We start from the raw sequence: 17,390 nt of genomic DNA, 5'->3' as shown, positions 1-17,390 counted from the left end.
GCTCAAACGTGGACACAGCCTTAGTCTGTCTTCTTCATTTGGACGCTGAGCTCTTCAGTGCAGAGACTATATATCTGTACCACACCCACAGCAATGAGTCTCTTACCTCAGAGGAGGCCTCGAGGTGTTGTTATAGTATAAACAACAACTTTGAGGAGAAGCAAACAGGTCAAGAAGAGAAGAGGACTTTCCAGTTTAAGAACCCAGCAAATAGCCCAGTAAATCTACTGAATTTCTAACGTTCCTCTTGCATTTGCTGAGTCCTAAGTGGCAATGAGAGAAGTTAACAAGTTGTGCTACTAAAGATCTAAAGATCTTTACTAAAGATGCTACTAAAATGCACCGTGATTCTTTCATTTCTATTCATGGAGGAAACAGGGCCCTCAGACGCAGCTTCTTTTAAAGAAACTATTACATTCGCGAAGGCCTCAATTTTTTTATTTTGTGCCACTGAGATTTTGAAATATTCTTTCAGACAAACCAAGATTCTCTGGAAATTCCTGTGCCAATGGGCCAGAACTTCAAGTGCCCAGCACTCCCAACTGGGGACAGAGTTTCAAAAAAACATAGCATCCAAAATCTCTCCAACATACTGAGCTCATTTGAAAACCTGGCCTGGATTGTGGGTAATGAGCCCTTGTAAATATTCTGTCCATAAATCTCTTCCCTTTTATTTTTTGTAATTGTTAATTATCACATTTCTTCAGCCTGAGGCAAAGTCTGTACTGGCGCCATTGATAGCAGCCAAAGGGCATGGGACTTGCCTTCTGAAAATGTTCTCTGTATGGTACACAAATATTTATAGAAGCCTGACAAGGTCCCATTAGGCCATTCAAATTAAACAATGGTCTTTAAGAGGAGTGAAGCTGACCCCCAAACAAAACCTGAACTTCTGTGGCTTCTTCTACCTGTACCACACACTTTCCATGGTGATTAATTCCTAACAATAACCTACCGGCAAAAGTAACTCCCATACTCCAGAACCTAGCAAAAACAGGACAGACTCCTTAAAGCAAAGGAGTTTTCTTAATGATTTTTTCTTAGAGTTTTTCTTAATGATTAGAGATTGGTCTAAAGACAGTCCCCAGTTCTGAACGCTCTGGAGGGTGGGATTTGGGATCCAAACCCAGATCCAAATTTCATGACTGATCCTACGTGCTACAAATATGGGCAAAACCAAACCCCACAGATCCTGAAGTTGAGCTCTAGATCCGGATCTAAACCTGGTGGCTTGGGCCTGTCTCAGGTATAATTAATTAGTATTGATTTTATTATTATTATTATGAGAGCGTTATTTTAGATAACACCACTGAGGTTCGTGGGGATGTACAGACAAGTAGCAAAACCAGGCATTAAATTCACTGCTGGCATAGGCAGTTGTGACTCCATTGTCTTCAATAGATGGACTCAAATGACACTGATGAACGTGCTCAAGAGTTCCATGTACTCTAAGCAGGTGAAATTTACCCCTAGGCAGAGGGGGCAGTGCAGCGTCTATTACACTAATTAAGCCTGTTGTTTGTCTCCTCAGAACGTCAGGAGACATAAGTAGTACATAGGCCTTCTGCTAGGGGATGAATTTCACCCAGTAACAGCAGGCAAGGGTGAAACACCAAATTCATTTGGTACAATAAGAGTCAGCCCAAACTCTCATCAAGAACCTTTGTTAGGGTTGGAATAAAATAACTGGCTAATTTTTTATCATCATGCTTATTCTCTTTCTTGGGCCCTTCCATTTCCCAGCCTTGCCCAAAGGGAGAAGCATTGACATATCATAAGAGCAGCTATTTCCACCAACAACAGAGGAAGCAACGACTGGAAATCCCACAAGAGCCTATTCAGGTGATGCTTCCAGCCTGATTTCTAACTGAAGTCTGGCTGATCTTCCAAACTTTTAGATGTTTATCCAAACTAAGCCGACAAACCTTTGAGGATCACCATCACTACACAGAGAGGCAGATCCTCAGTTGATGCAAGACTTCAATGGCGTTGCACCAATTTACCGCAACGATGGATCTGCCCCAGATGTTTTAGTGAACTATTTTCCTTTTTCACACACACCTTTCCTTTCATTGGAGAAAAAAAAAACCACCTCACTGTCTCGTACCTCCTAGTATTCCTTAAATACAGATCCGACTTTTCGGATTGGTCACCCGCAGGCTAAACCTACTGAAAGAGCCGATCGGGTTCCTCAATCATATTTGCAAATGCGCTCTCATTTCCTGCTTGCCAGGCTACCGCAAGCATATTTTGTCCCTTTAAATCATTGTCTTCGGCTGGTGATGCGAAACACTGAGCAGCCCTTGCTGCGGATGCTCAATGTCATCAAATTCAAGGAGTGGATAATTAATATTGAAAGGTGTGATTGCAGCTAAGCAGGTCAGCTAATCAACTACTGATTTCTCTATAATGTCCTAGATCGTTTGGAAATCTAATCTGGAGGGGAGGGGGAAGGGGGGACTGCTGGGAATTAGAGTGGAAATGCAGTATCCCTTTTCAAAGATAAACACTGCACAATTATGCCAGCAAGTTGGTCCCTCCTCATTCATTGGGCTATTCTCAAGCTATGGAAGTTGGACAGGCATTTCCTCCAGAGCGGCCTTCTAGTGAGTCAAATAAGAGGTCTACTTTAGCCATTGGATCTGAAGAAGTCTTATGTCATATTCATATCTGCTTTGACAACACTGTGACTGCCTGGACATTCGTTATAAGAAATAAACAGCGGGCACTTATGCCTCCGACACCTTAAAAAATGGGACCATGTAAAAGTACGTCTATGTAGCCACCATGCAGCTATCCAATGCCTGTAACTTTAAGTATAGACTACACCAAATTAAGGGACTCTATTGATTTACAGTGCTTGGGGAGTCCTCTACATATTTGGGGTCGGGAAGGAATTTTCCTCCAGGGCAGATTGGAAGAGGCCCTGGAGGTTTTTCACCTTCCTCTGTAGCATGGGGCATGGGTCACTTGCTGGAGGATTCTCTGCGCCTTGAAGTCTTTAAACCATGATTTGAGGACTTCAATAGCTCATACATAGGTGAGAGATTTATCGCAGGAGTGGGTGAGTGAGATTTTGTGGCCTGCATTGTGCAGGAGGTCAGACTAGATGATCATACGGTCCCTTCTGACCTTAATATCTATGAATCCATGAATCTATGAATGGAATATATTTTCTGATATGTGAACATTGCAAAAACATTATAGTAATTTACTTGGGTGATTACCTTATGTTCATGGTTCCCACAGTAAAACTGACACTTTAAAACTCTAAATACATTCCAGCCTATTTGCCCTTGTGACACGAAGATATTCCCCACTTCAGCTGTAGGACAATTCCCAACAAAGTTATAAAAGGACTAGAATGATGCAGCTGTACTGGTGCTTTTCTGGTTTCCTGTTAATCCTTTCATTACCTCTAAGAACGTGCATATTTCCTAGCTTTAGTTTTCTACTGTGGCTAACTACAGAACTTCATAGGGATGAAATCAACAGAAATGTAGTAGGATTCTGTAGAAATTGCTCTACAGAAGCAATTGATTTAAATTGAAGTGAAGGGCATAGACCTTTTTGAAGATACGAGTAGGCACTCCTATCTACATCTTTTGGCACCTAAATTCTTTTAAAGATTTGTCCCTAAGAGCCTAGGCACAATCACATGAGAGTTGAGAGCAGAGCTGGGAACTGAACCCAGGGCTTTAGTAGCCCAGGTCAATGTCTTACCCACAAGTCCATGCAGTTGTCTAGATGAATAGTCAGTGCACGGCAAGCTGGGCCTGCACCTAGCGTTGCCAATCCTCCAGGATTGGCCTGGAATCTCCAGCAACTAAAGATTAATCTTTAATTAAATATTATGTCATGTGATGAAATCTCCAGGAATACCTCCAACCAAAACTGGCAACCCTACCTGCACCACCTGTCCATGCGGACCCTGTTATCGTGCACTGAAAGTTCCCTAATGTATATTGATTTACTCTTGTTTCAAAGCAGAGTAAATCTAAGCACATTAGGAACTGGAGTATTGTGTCCAGTCCTGGGCACTGTATTTCAGGAAAGATATGGACAAACAAGAGAAAGTCCAGAGAAGAGCAACAAAAATGATTAAAGGTCTAGAAAACATGAGAGAAGATTGAAAAAGTTGGGTTTGTTTAGTCTGAAGAAAAGGACATAACAGCTTTCAAGTACATAAGAGGTTGTTACAAGGAGGAGAGAGGTAAATTGTTCTCGTTAACCTCTGAGGATAGGACAAGAAGCAATGGGCTTAAATTGCTGCAAGGGCGATTTAGGTTGGACATTAGGAAAAACTTCCTAACTGTCAGGGTAGTAAAGCACAGGAATAAATTGACTAGGGAGATTGTGGAATCTCTGTCATTGGAGATTCTTAAGAGCAGGTTCAACAAACACCTTTAAGGGATGGTCTAGATAATACTTAGTCCTGCCATGAGTGCAGGGGATTCAACTAGGTGACCTCTCGAAAGCCCTTCCCGTCCTACAATTCTATGAACTTTTTGGGCCAGTTTGCAGTGTCCACATGGACAGTTAGTGCGTGGCAAGCTAGCATACCACAGATTTACACACCAGCTTGCTGCACACTAACTTTTCATCTAGACAAGACCCACATTTCCACGCTAAACCAGTTCTTGACACAGACAGGTCATTTTCAGCTCAGCAAACACCTGCATTCCCTTTTGTCAATCTCTTTGTCCATATGCTGTCCAGAAAGCGTAGACGTGTTCAGCCTGTACATACTCTGGGAATCTCTCTCCTTTCTGTAGGCCTGTCTCCCTGCCTCTCACCTAGCCTTTGTTGGGACAGCCAACATTCCTCTAGTCCCACAGGAGCTGGGTGTTGTCCTACATTGCGCAAAGAAGGATTAAAAACTAGGATCTTATACCCAAAACAATGATGCTTTATTTGTCTTGGATCTCAGCAGGATTATTGCGTTTTCCTTTTAATTAAGGAAAACAATTCCTCTGCAATAGTATTTTGATTTTCCAGCCTGTGCCGTTCTCTCCTCCCCCACCCCATCTGCTTTCCTGAGACAGCGCTCAAGATAGATAACTTCATTTCTCCTTGGGACGCAAGTGCGCTTGAGAAATCACATCATATCCTCCTGCTCCTTCTTGCATGTGGGAATCATCTTCTGGGAGGTTGCATTGCTTGCAGTGTCTGTTTGTTTTGGACGCAAAGCCTGGTGCATTGGGTTAGATGTTAGTCAAACTGACCTTTCCTGTTTTCTGAGTCAATGATCTAAGATCACTAAGTCAAGCACAAGATGTTGAAAATTAATCAGCATGTGGGGTTGACAGTGAACTGTGTGGTTGGGGGACGAGAGGGGGACCAGACCGACCAGCTTTCTCAGTCAAAGCATGGTCCTGTGCTTTTAAAACCTGCTCTCAGGAATTCCACCAGAAAACCCACCTGATGTGGCCACCCTGAGGCAGTGTCAGAATCGATGAGCCGCTTCCACCCCCCACTGGAATCCAAGGGAATGGAAGGTGCTCCGCACAGTGAAAGAGCTGGCCCCAAACGCTGATCGCCTCACTCACAGGGATAACCCATTTGATTTAAAAGATTTGGCCCTAAATGGCAATGAATAGCTTATTCCCTGGAAAGAATCAAACTGAGGGTGAAGATCCCATGCATGAAGTTTGCACTGTATTTCAGACACCAATTTGGATGTCGCTTTAGCTCTCCGGAAATGTTTAAGGAGTTACACCAAGTTCTGATACATAATTTCAGGGTGTTTTCCAGTAGCAGAGGATCTTTTCTAGCACAAACCTGTATGTTTCATACACATCTAGCTATACACCCCAGCTTTAGCTCTTGCAGTGCCACAAAGCCAATGGTCTTTTCCTCTCCTGGTATACACCCCCCAATATCCACACTGCAAATAAGAACCTGGGTCTACATTTTCAAAAGTGACTGATGATTTTTGGATACTCAGATGGACTCATTTGAAAGGAGACTGGCTTTCAGAAAGCGCTGATCACCTGTCCGCTGGAAATGTGGGCTCTTTGGATCTGTCTCCACTGCATCTGGGAGCGAGTCTTTCCACCTCGTAGACAGACTCATGCTAGATCCACTCAAGCTACCATGGAGAACTAGCAGAGGGGACCCTGCAGCTCAAGAGACTGCTCGAGCTCCCAAGCCCTACCAGCTCCCTGAGTCTGAGCTTGGGTGATGAGGCAAAGTCCCCACCAGATCCACAACATCCACCCTGCTGGTTTTAGCCCAACAGCCTGGGTGAAGGTAGGCCGAGTCTGTCTATCCAGTCTGGGAGACACATTCCCAGCTGCAGTGGAGACATATCCTTTGTGGTGACTCAAGTCAGGCACCCAAAAAATGGAAATACCTCACTTCCTTTGTCTTTGAAAATCTAGGCCCAGCTGGACGAGTGGAATCCCAAGTCCTTCAGCCTGTTAAGGCTAAGTGCTAAGCTTGTGGAAGTGCCAATAAATAATAAATAAATAAATAAATATGAATAAATCACTATTTTATAAAGAGCACATGCTAGCCAACATCACTCATGTGATCCAAGCACCCTGCTATCAGTTTCAAGTTTAGCCAGATAAAATTTCTATATTACCAAGCAATTGTTAGCAGTAAAGGGATGAAATAATAAGTCATTCTTAAGTAATATCAGTGCATTACTGTCCTGGATAGAAAAGATCCAAATTCCTCCTTTGTTTCTAAACTCTGCTGTTTTATTAAAAAAAAAAAAAAAGAAACAATACCTCCTTTCAGGCACTGCCAAGCTCCAGCTCAAGCCCCTCAGATAAGAGCTGGCAGGAAAGGTGACTGCCATCAATATTTTGGTGAATGTAACTACAGCTGAGGATGGGCTGTGTGTGGGGATAATCGCAGACACTTTGGTGTACCGGGGCTATGTTTAAAAGACATTTCTTATTGGATCCCCCTGAATTCCTAGCAAGCTTCCTCTAACACCAGGGTTTGTAAAAGACAGAGTTTAGCAATAAGGAACTAAGTCGACTGTCCTCCATATGAAGGTACGTTTTCATCTCTTGATGCTTCTTATTGTCGATATTTCATTTACTCCATTCAAATATTATTCATCTGGAGTTTATTTGGGATGAGTGGGGAAAGTAGATTTTTTTTCTTCCTACATTGCAAGTTTCATATCTGCAATCTAGGAATCTAGGGCAGCCTGGTTCCTTCAGCTCTGCAAGATAGCTACACAGTATCTGACATGCTCTGTGAAAGTTATAGTTTCTTATTATTGTTTGTATTAAAGTAGCATTTGTTTTCATCATTTTTCTACAAAGTCACTTGCATGTTACAAAGAGAGACCTGGGATTGATTGTTATGAAGGATGAGTGTAGGTTGAGAGTGAATGAAGATGTGAGCAAAAGTATATATACTGTTCCGAGACAGATTTACAATAGATTACTCCTTAAACCAGAAAATGCAATGGTATTCCTTGGGCATCCTGGCTTTTTTATATTACATATATTATTAATTAGTAGTTGTTGTTGTTATTAAATAATTGGGATGTGTTATTCTCAGAGTGATCTCTCCCCACTTATAAAGATGGTGAATTTTTTCAAAACTTCTATCAAAAATGTGGGACTTTTGCCAAGCTAAATGGTCAACACATGTTTAAAATCTATCAGGGAGAGAGAGAAAAGACCCTGAATGTTTTTGACCATATAAATTCTGTGCTGTATTATTGTATTAACTTTCATTTGATGTTTTTAATGTTATCCTTTTCTCTTTTAAATCCAGTGTAGTTATCTGTAATATAGCTGATTTAATATTTGGAAAATAAACATAGCAAATACAAAATAGATCCATAGAACAAATAATACGACCAGCAAGATTTCATTCTTTAATTGTTAAAATAGGAATTTATGTTATGGTTGCTATTGTATCAAATTGAGTAAGTGCAAGTTGCTTTGAACTGAAAGCCATTATATTTTTCAGGTGCAGGTTTTAGTTTCTATAGTCTTCTTTCCAAACCTTTTACACTCAGTTGATCAAGCAATTGACAAGCAGAAACACAGCATCCAGGAATGCAGATAAAGGGCTTAATCTGAAAGAAAGGATGATCTTGTGGTTAAGGCACCAGGCTGGGCCTCAGGAGACAGGAGTACTGTTCCTGGCTCTGCCACAGACTTTCCTGTGTGACCCTGGGAAAGTCACTTAATCGCTCTGAACTTCAGTTCCCCATCTATAGAGAAGGGATAATATTTCCTTTCACCCCTCTTCCTCTGTCTTGCCTGTTTAGATTGTAAACTCTGCAGGCTGGAGGGGTTCTTTGCTATATGTGTGCACAGTGCCTTGCACAATCAGGCTCCTGAAACGACCAGATGCTACCAAAATGCAAATACTAATCATGGTCTAAAGCCCACTGAAGTCAATAGATAGATGCAGTGGGGCTTGGATTAGGCCCAAAATGCTCTGAGAGAAAGAGATTTTCAAAGGCACTCAGGCCGCTTAAGGCATCTAACTCTCATTGAAAGTCAATGGGAGTCAGGTGCCCAAGTGCTTGATCATCAATGTGCTGCTCAAAAGAGTGCCAGTTAAACTTTTGCAAAGCGATCAGGCTGTCAGCCCCTGGGCCAGCAGTAAATGCTGCAGGAAACCCTATTGGTAGGCTGGGCAGAATTCAAAGTTTTTTTGTTTATAATTTTGACAGATAATATTAATGTTTATTTTTAAGCATTTTAACTGATTTACATTTTCACAATTGCATGAAATTATTGGGGGCCAGACAATAATTATTTAATGACAGTGGATGCTGAGATTTAAAAAATTAAAGCTTTATAACCATAAAACACAAACTGTCAACGTGACATGCCAAAATATACACAGTAAATATCCTTAAAGCAAACTCTAGTAAGTTCTCAAGCTCCATTTTTCTTACTTTGCCTGTCCATAAATTTCAAAGATCATCCATAGAAATATTTTTCATCAGTTCATGTGTGGACAGTGAAATCCAAACCTGAAGAAGAGCTCTGTGTAAGCTCGACAGCTTGTCTCTCTCAACAACAGAAATTGGTCCAATAAAAGATATTCTCCCCCCCACACACCCTCCGCCACCTTGTTTCTCTACAGTGAAATCGACGTTTACCGACATTTACCGATAACCATTTAAACCTTCCAACCCTACTTTTTGGGAAGTCCAGACAGCTCCATGAGCCCCAAGTACAGACAGCTTCCTTCCCATCCCCAAGTTTAAGATGGGTGAGGGGGCTAGTTAAAAATCCTCTTCCACTGGAAATGGGGAGAGAGACCAGTGTCTCATTAACCCCTGGCTTCAAATGACAAAGCAAGATGCCATTCACACCTTTTCTCCTCAACAAAGGTGAGAGCAGAGGACCAAAACTAGGGCCACAATTCAGCAAGGTACATAAACGCATTCCTAACTTCAAGCAGTTACCTGCTTTTACTGAATAGAGATGGGATTACTCAAATGCTTCAAGTTAGACAACTGCTTGTGTGTTTTGCTTACACGGGGTCTGGCTCAGCAAAGGCAGATGTGAGAGAGGAATCATTGATCAACATGTCAAGCTTTACCAGCAATGATATTTAAGGATCCACCATTTCTTTCATTAAAAAGAGAAATACAACTGAGAAAGGTTTCAGAGTAACAGCCGCGCTAGTCTGTATTCACAAAAAGAAAAGGAGTACTTGTGGCACCTTAGAGACTAACCAATTTATTTGAGCATGAGCTTTCGTGAGCTACAGCTCACTTCATCGGATGCAGAGAAAACAGGTTCGTTCTGCATATGCTGATCCTTCTGCAAAAGCTTCATTAGGTTCTTTTAAGTAATATAGTGCCAGCTGAATAGGAAACATCTTATCTGCCTCCTAATAATGTCTTATCAAACTTATGTGAATATATATGCATAATGCACACATACACATATATACATTCAGAGACAGAGAGAGAGAGAGACACACACACAGCTATATACACATAAATGTACCACACACATACATATATAGGCTTGGCAGAATTCCATTTTTATTTTTTATAATTTCAGTGGATGATATTGACATTTATTTTTATCAATTTAAATTTTTACAGTTGCAAAAAATTATGTTTTAAGCTTTTTTCAGTTTTCATTGATCTAAATGTTCACAGTGGTTGACTGTCAGTCAATCATCATTTAATGACAAATGTTGAGAAGCAAAAAGTTCAAGCTTTATAATGGTTAAAACACACACAAATTGTCAACATCACTTGCCAAAATATGCAAAGTAAATACCCTTAAACCAAACGCTAATAACTGCTCAGGTAGCATCTTTCTTATTTTGCCTAGCTGTAAATTTTAAGTGTAATTGATGGAAATATTTATAATCAGCTTGTGTGTACAGTGAAATCGACATTTATCAATAAAAACCGAATCCTTCCAAGCCTATATATACACACACACACACATTATATGCCCCCATAAATACACACCCACCCACATATATGAATCCCTGTTTATTATGCAGTAGAGAAAATTGAAGTTTTTAAATAAATAATTCCAATGTAAATAAACTTCACACCCTGAGCAAACAAAAACGGATCCCATAGCAGATTTCTCTATTTTTCAAATAAATCATAGTTCCAAATGAACATGGGCCTGGCAGTTAGAATTTCCAAATGATTCAGTATTGGGGAAGGGGGGTGGGGGGCAAAGGGGCTGGAAAAAACCCAAACAAACAATTTTACAAGTTCCAGAAGTGAAATCCCTCCCCCCCCCTTTTTTTTTTTTAATTTGAAGAACTGGGAGGGGTGGCGGCTGCGTTCTTTGGCCCATAGAAAATCAGTGACCTGAGGACATCTGCAAGCTATTAGGACACAGACTTCAGGTAGCTCCCAGAAACACATGCTGTCCACATTACACCCTCCAAGTATATTTCCACAACTTTAGCTCTCCAAATAAATAGTCGAGCTCTCCCTGCATTAGGAAGGAGCTGCACAAACAGGTAGAGAGAATGGTAGTTTTATTCCCCCTTCCAATTCTCATGAATTTCTTGTAAGCCATTGCTGGACTGTGTAATATGAACTATTCCTTGGAAAATATAATAGGGCTAGTTTTAAATTACCCCCATGCATTTATCTGTAGGTGACTATGAAATATCAGGTCCAATTTCCACAACATGTTAGCTTCAATACACATGTCATACCTGAATAGCCACTTGTAAGAATGTGTTGTGTCAGCTGAAGAGTTAAAAAAAGATATGAAGCTACCAGGGTTTACTATGTTGCTGATGGACTTTTTATTATTAGTATTTAAATAGAGTTTTCCACCTTTTGAAACAATCCTGTTTATTTTTAAGAGTTCATAATGATTTTTAAAGGAAGGCCTCAGCACCAGAGCATGTGTTTCTTTGCAAATATAGTGGGGCAACACAACCCACTGCAGTTTAAAACACTGCATCCTTCAGAATATATGCAGTTGTGATGGAGGTTGAAAGCCAATAAACGCATGATCTGAACTCAAAGCATTTGTTCAATTTGAATGTAAGATCTCTCGGTCAAACAGCAGATGAAGGGAAAATTGGGAAGGTGTTTTTTACTGTCATTTTCTTGCTGTATAGGGCTGATTTTAAGAAAAAAAAAAATACTGGTTGTTCAACAAACATCTATTCCTTCTCCAGCCATCTCTGTGCTGTTATGAATTGGAAGACAGGTCTTTGGCCCCCATTAGCAGAGTTTGACCTTTTCCCTATGATTGGTTTAAAATAAAATTATTCAAAACAGATTGCGCATCTGATTCAGATCCCTATCCAGGCAACGTCCACTCCAAAGTGGGACTCGAAGTAAGATGAATTTGATTTAGAAAGGTAGCTCTTGGATACCTCTTCAGAGCCCACAGTTCTGTCCTAGCAGAAGGCAACATAAGGCTATTTTTAGCTTGGTTCTTTTGCCTGGTAGCATACTTGGATCACATCTCAAGACCTTCTTAGGAACAAAGTATCGATGTTCACATCAGGAGGCAAAAATTAGGCTATGTGACCAGACCACCAAATATAAGATGCACCCTAACGTCTTTGAAAGTATCTTGCAAAATATTCCACTTCCACTAGCCTGGGAAAAATTCTGTACTATTGCAAGGGTATTCCCCTTCACTTTCAACTGTCAGATACATCTCCTAGACCTACCAAGTTTGCAGAGCTTGAAGCCAATGTTATTTTTTAAAATAATAATCTTGAGAAGAGAACATTGGTAAATTACAAGTTTGTGTGCAGTGGTTTCAAAGTGTGGAGGAAACGGGAGAAAACAAAAAGTGTGTGTGTGTGTACACACGTACACGAGCCTGCCCTGGAGCCACGAAGTGTTAAAAATCCTATAGAACTAGTCAGGTGCCCTCAGCTCAGAGATCTGGATTCAAACATGCAAAATAGAATCAACCAGTCTCTGGAGTTTCTGCTCTGCTATCACTCATAACCAATGGATGGGTTAAAACTCCCTATTTTTCCTTGTACTAATTCTTGGTCTCTACATATTTTGGGTGCTTCTAACATTATTTTTTACCCAATGATCAGGTGCAAAAGAGCTTTCATAATCAGAGACAACAACTGTACTTGCTGCTGTCTGGAAAATTCAAGTGCAATGTCTGATTCTACTTGCTGCAAAAACAGGATCTGGCCCACAGTGAATTCATACTCCTGGAATTATCTTTTTCAGGAGCAAATCTCAATTCTATTTAGAATGGTGCTATTTCATAAGCAAGGGTCAGCCCACAGTTATTCTGTAGACAAATAAAGAGGTATACCCAGTCTGATCTTGCCACTCAAAAGAAGCCAGCCCTTAAAAGTAGTTACAATATTTTTATTGCAGCACTGTCCACTTTTGCTTTATACTTTCGTTATGGAACCTTTTCATTATATTCTACATGGCAAACATGAAGAGGTAGTCATTTTCAGGGATTAATTAAAACATTAAAACATGAATGTCCTTCAGGAAATCATACTGTAATCTGTAATCTCCCCTTCACTTTACAATCCAAAGAAAGAGAAAAATGCCACTGGTCCAGCTTTCACTCCCATTGCTTTACATTTCATTAGTTCCAAAGCTTAAATCAATCTACATTTTGCCCAGCTCAGCAGCAGCATAGGGTTGTAAATTATTCTGACAAACTGGTGATTAGATAGATAGATAGATAGATAGATTAGATAGACAGATAGACAGACAAAGAGCTTTGTTAATGAACAGTTAAGATTAATATAATAATTCAACACAAATACCAAAGAATTCTTAGTTCAGGCTGCAAAATAAGCCCTAATTCTGCCCCAAAGCCATCACCTAACAGCCACCATTCTCACTATTAAAACAGGACAGAAACCCACATTCCTCCTGACAAAGGCTAATCAGAAAGTGATCTAAGAAATTAGCAGGCATTTGCAAAATAAATAGCTACAGTACACAAGGAAACATCCCAGTGGTTACTGGATTCTGAGTAAGGCAGACTGCTAACCCGAACAGAGGAGTATGTGATGGGCCACTCCTACACAAGATAATTCCTGCAGCCTCCAACCACTTTCAGCCACAGTTTAAAGCACCCACTGTTCTCCTGGCATCTCTGTAAGTGCCAGAAGGGCCTTGGACAACTCTGGCGACCTGGCAACAGCTGTTTCTAATGTTAACCCTAACGTGCATCCACATGGGTTGCCTTTCACAGTGCATGTAAAATGTAATTCTCCCCTCTGTCATTCTCTAAGCTCAAGTGATATTTATTCTTTTGTGTCAATAAAAAATCGTGAACAATTATTTATTGTTTGTTAAGTGACAACAATGTGTTTGGAAAGGTATAAGGTCCCTGCCCCAGTGACCGGAGTACAAACAATCTGAATGAGATAAATTAGCTAAAATGCTAACATCTTGCACCAACAGATGAAAACATTCTGCACTGATCAAGGGTAACACTGACCTTCCAGATTTACATCTGTTCAGAGCATGTTTCCAGGCTCTCACTCCTTTTATTTTGTAAGTGGAAATAAAAATGTGTCACTGTTTTGACTTTGATGAAATTGTCTTAACGCACATGAACACAGACAGTGTGCTCTTATTTAAGAAATCATTCCATGGCTTATGAGTGGGCAAAATGATTACATAGTTTAAAAAATTCTTTACACCTCCAGATTTTCCAGTTGAAAGTTGCCTTCCAAATGGAGGAAGCACTGAGGAATCTAGGAAGTACAGACTTAGCTGGCATCTGCTTTTGTGCCATGGAATAGTCATGAAAAGTTTTGCATACAGCAAAATTCAGAGAGATTTTTGCACTAGCTTCCTGGTGTATATTTTTAAAGGGTTGCACTGTATCCCCGCTCCTCTCTACTTTGCCCCACCACACACACACACACACACACACACTCACTCCAAATGGCTGAGCATATGCAGTGACAGAAAGGGCTTTCACTCTGCAGCACATCATTTGAAAAGGCGAACATTTCTCCCAGCAGAAATGCAGGGAGCCAGCATTTCCCTGGGTTTCCTGTCCTACCAAGGATGAACTTTTTGTTCCAATGAAGAGTCTGTTCTGACCCAGCAGAGAGGTCCCAGGGCTGTGTTGGTGACATCACAGCCGACAACTATGCAAATAAGTGGCTGTCAGCAATTTCAGCATGACAACTTCACAGGGAGTTGTGCGGGTGGTCAAAGAGTCTGGGGTAGAGGGGAGAGACACAGTGGACTTTAGAAATTACTGAACTTCATAAGGAAAACATGAAGGTGAATTTGCCATCCTCCCTTCTCCCTCTCCTCCTCCCCTCTCATTTCAGTATACTACAACTGACTTACATGTACATGCAGAAGCTGGCTCTCAGCAAACACATCTGATTCATGTCAATATGGCTATGGTACACATTTGCAGGGTTTGAGAGAAAAATATTTAATGTCTTGTGTGGATATTAGTCCCCTTACTATTAAACTGACCGTCTCTTTCCCTCTCTCCTAAATAGTTTAGAAAGAGGGTTTCCTGAAATAACGAAAGAAGCTGAATTAGCACAAGAGGGGAAAAAAATCAAATGAGGATTGTAATTCACATTCTTATTTGTCAAAAATCTTTCCTGAAGCCTGGGCTTGAATACTCCCTGTAAAATAAGATTAAATCGAAAACACACTATCCTGTTGTATAAAACATGACTTCAATAAAAAACATTCTACTCTTAAAAAGTGAATCTGATTGATCAGATTGTCCATATGTCTAACTATTCTGGAGAACAGGGCTTTTTTTAAAAAAAACTATGCAAACTATGACATGGGACATGCTATCTGCTTTACATTTTTCTTTTGTTTATTTTTCAAACTTGTTAAACCACTTTCTTTTGTTAAAATAGATTCTCTCGCCATGAAAAGGCAGAATATTTTCAACAAATGGTCTTTCAGGGTGAAAAATGTTCTATTACATTTTTCATTAAGTCAATTATCCTCCAAAATCATGGGATTTTTTTTTCTTTGCCAATCAATCAGCACTAACAGAAGGGAACAATCTGTTGTCACTTCCCCCCCTCCCCCACCCACACCCCCTTCTCCTCCAGGTACATTTGTTCAGACTTTTTGCTTTACCAGTTCCGCTGAGAGAAGAACAATGTATTGGCTGAGCTTTCTTTGATATTTCTAGACCAAATATTAAAGAATAGATGTGCTGTGCTAAATTTGTCTCCTGAAATAGCTAATCTGAGTCTTAAATTGGTAAGCCAATTTTTTTTCTAGAATTGTCCATCTAAATATTAAGAATAGATTAACTATGTTCATCCCAAATGTTGATGCAAATCTCAATATACCTTCCTACTTGGTCTCTGCTGTATATTTAGCCCAATCATATCTGTAACACTGGGAAATGTTTTTAAGTGTTGCAGTCAATCATAAAAAAAACAAATCATCTTCTCACCTCCCCTATGATTTCAGACAAAGGCTCTATAAATAAGGCATACACTTACCTTTCAGCTCACCCAAAGATAGCTGTTTGCCAGAGGTTTCCAAGCAAAAACTCCCAGAGAAAGATAGCAAATACAGAAAGGGTCTAACAGGGAGTTTTTCTTCAAATTGATTTCTTCAGAGCTCCTTCCCCCTGTGCCCTTTTTTTTTTTTCCACGCACAATTTCCAATTCCATTTCAAAAAATAATTGCACTTTTTTAAAAATGTCCCCTCGCCAATGTACGGTCACCCAGCAGGACAATGCTACCTAGAGGAATTGTTTAACCGAACAAAGGCTGTGAACTGAAGCAGTTTCCATAAAGCACTGAGGGGAAAACCCGACATCAGTGCTCGAATTGAATTCAGAATTAGGCACTGTATATTTTATAAGGAAAACTACAGCAAAAAAAGGTGCCCCCCTACTTTGGCCCTAGAGGTTTTGATCACTTAGTTTACAGGGAAGTGTGTGTGTGTGTGGGGGGGAAATAGACCCTTAGGTTAAACTCGGAATCGCAGTCTTTAAAAAGCATCTGTTCAGAAATTCAGTTCTCAGCTTAGTCTTTTTATTTATTTATTTCCTTGGAAGTATCAGCACAACTTGTGTCTTATTCCCAACCGAGATAACCTTGTTATTATCTCGGACAATGCATTGGCTGTCTCGAAAGAGAAGCCTGCAATTAAAAACGTAGGTGCCGAACATTTCACTACAAAGCGAAGGGGGAATGTTTGGACTTTTTTTTTTTTTTTTTTTTTTTGGAAGCGCGTCTCCACACACACGTTAAAAATCGCGGCCCTTTAGAAACAGATCAGTGGCTGCAATTTTTAACGTGTGTGTTGGGACGTGTTTGTTTATTTTTGCTGATCGAGTTTGGCCAATTTGGCGACTCTTTAAAAACCGTGCGTTGCGTCACCGACTGACGTTGCACAAGGACGGAGACAAGTCTTTGTGGGGACAGTGTCCCCCAGTCAGGCTGGAGAGCAATCTAAACCTTCCTAAGCGATGCAGCGGCTCTGCCCAGAAGATACTTCCAGCACGCAGCGAAATTGACATAGAAGTGCGTTGGGAAATCCAGACGGATTCGAGACTGCCTCGAAGTGAGACACTGCATCGTTCACTTATAAATATGAATTGAGAAAAAGTGTGTCGGGAACTGTATGGAGTGGCCAACATGCTGCATGCTTGGGTTACAGGGGTTTGGGTTTTTTTAATTCTTTAGTTATTTCTCATTTCACTCCTTAATTTCCCCACATGAACCTTAGAGAAATATTAAGAGCTCTTTGAGAGCAGCATCACAAGCAAATAAGGGATTGAGAACACTTGAGGGGGCAAGAGAAAATGCACCAGAATAACTGCCATTAGAATATGTAGATTTCCCCAAAAAGTTTTTAAAAAGCCCCCCCACACACACACACTTTATGCAGTATTTTATAACTATTTGGTATCTTGTCAGTTTCATTGACCACTGGCTGAAAACACTTTGATCAGTTTCTCCTCACGGTTTGCGAAAT

General features: G+C 40.5%; 1 long non-coding RNA gene across 2 annotated transcripts in view; it reads right to left on the bottom strand.

The window, feature by feature from the left end:
• LOC140898376 (uncharacterized) overlaps positions 1–17,390 on the bottom strand; it is a 60,525-nt gene that overhangs the window by 25,999 nt on the left and 17,136 nt on the right. The window contains exon 1 of one of the 2 annotated variants that reach the window (XR_012154974.1): positions 15,904–15,985. The exons of the other annotated variant lie outside the window; for it this stretch is intronic. This is a non-coding gene — a long non-coding RNA (uncharacterized lncRNA). Of the gene's footprint in view, positions 1–15,903; positions 15,986–17,390 lie in introns of those variants that run through there. 2 annotated transcript variants of the gene reach the window in all.

Source organism: Lepidochelys kempii, chromosome 14, assembly GCF_965140265.1.
Source record: "Lepidochelys kempii isolate rLepKem1 chromosome 14, rLepKem1.hap2, whole genome shotgun sequence".
Taxonomy (NCBI): Eukaryota; Metazoa; Chordata; order Testudines; family Cheloniidae; genus Lepidochelys; species Lepidochelys kempii.
The sequence above is the reverse complement of the archived record's forward strand: the minus strand, read 5'-3'. Positions and strand labels throughout refer to the sequence as shown.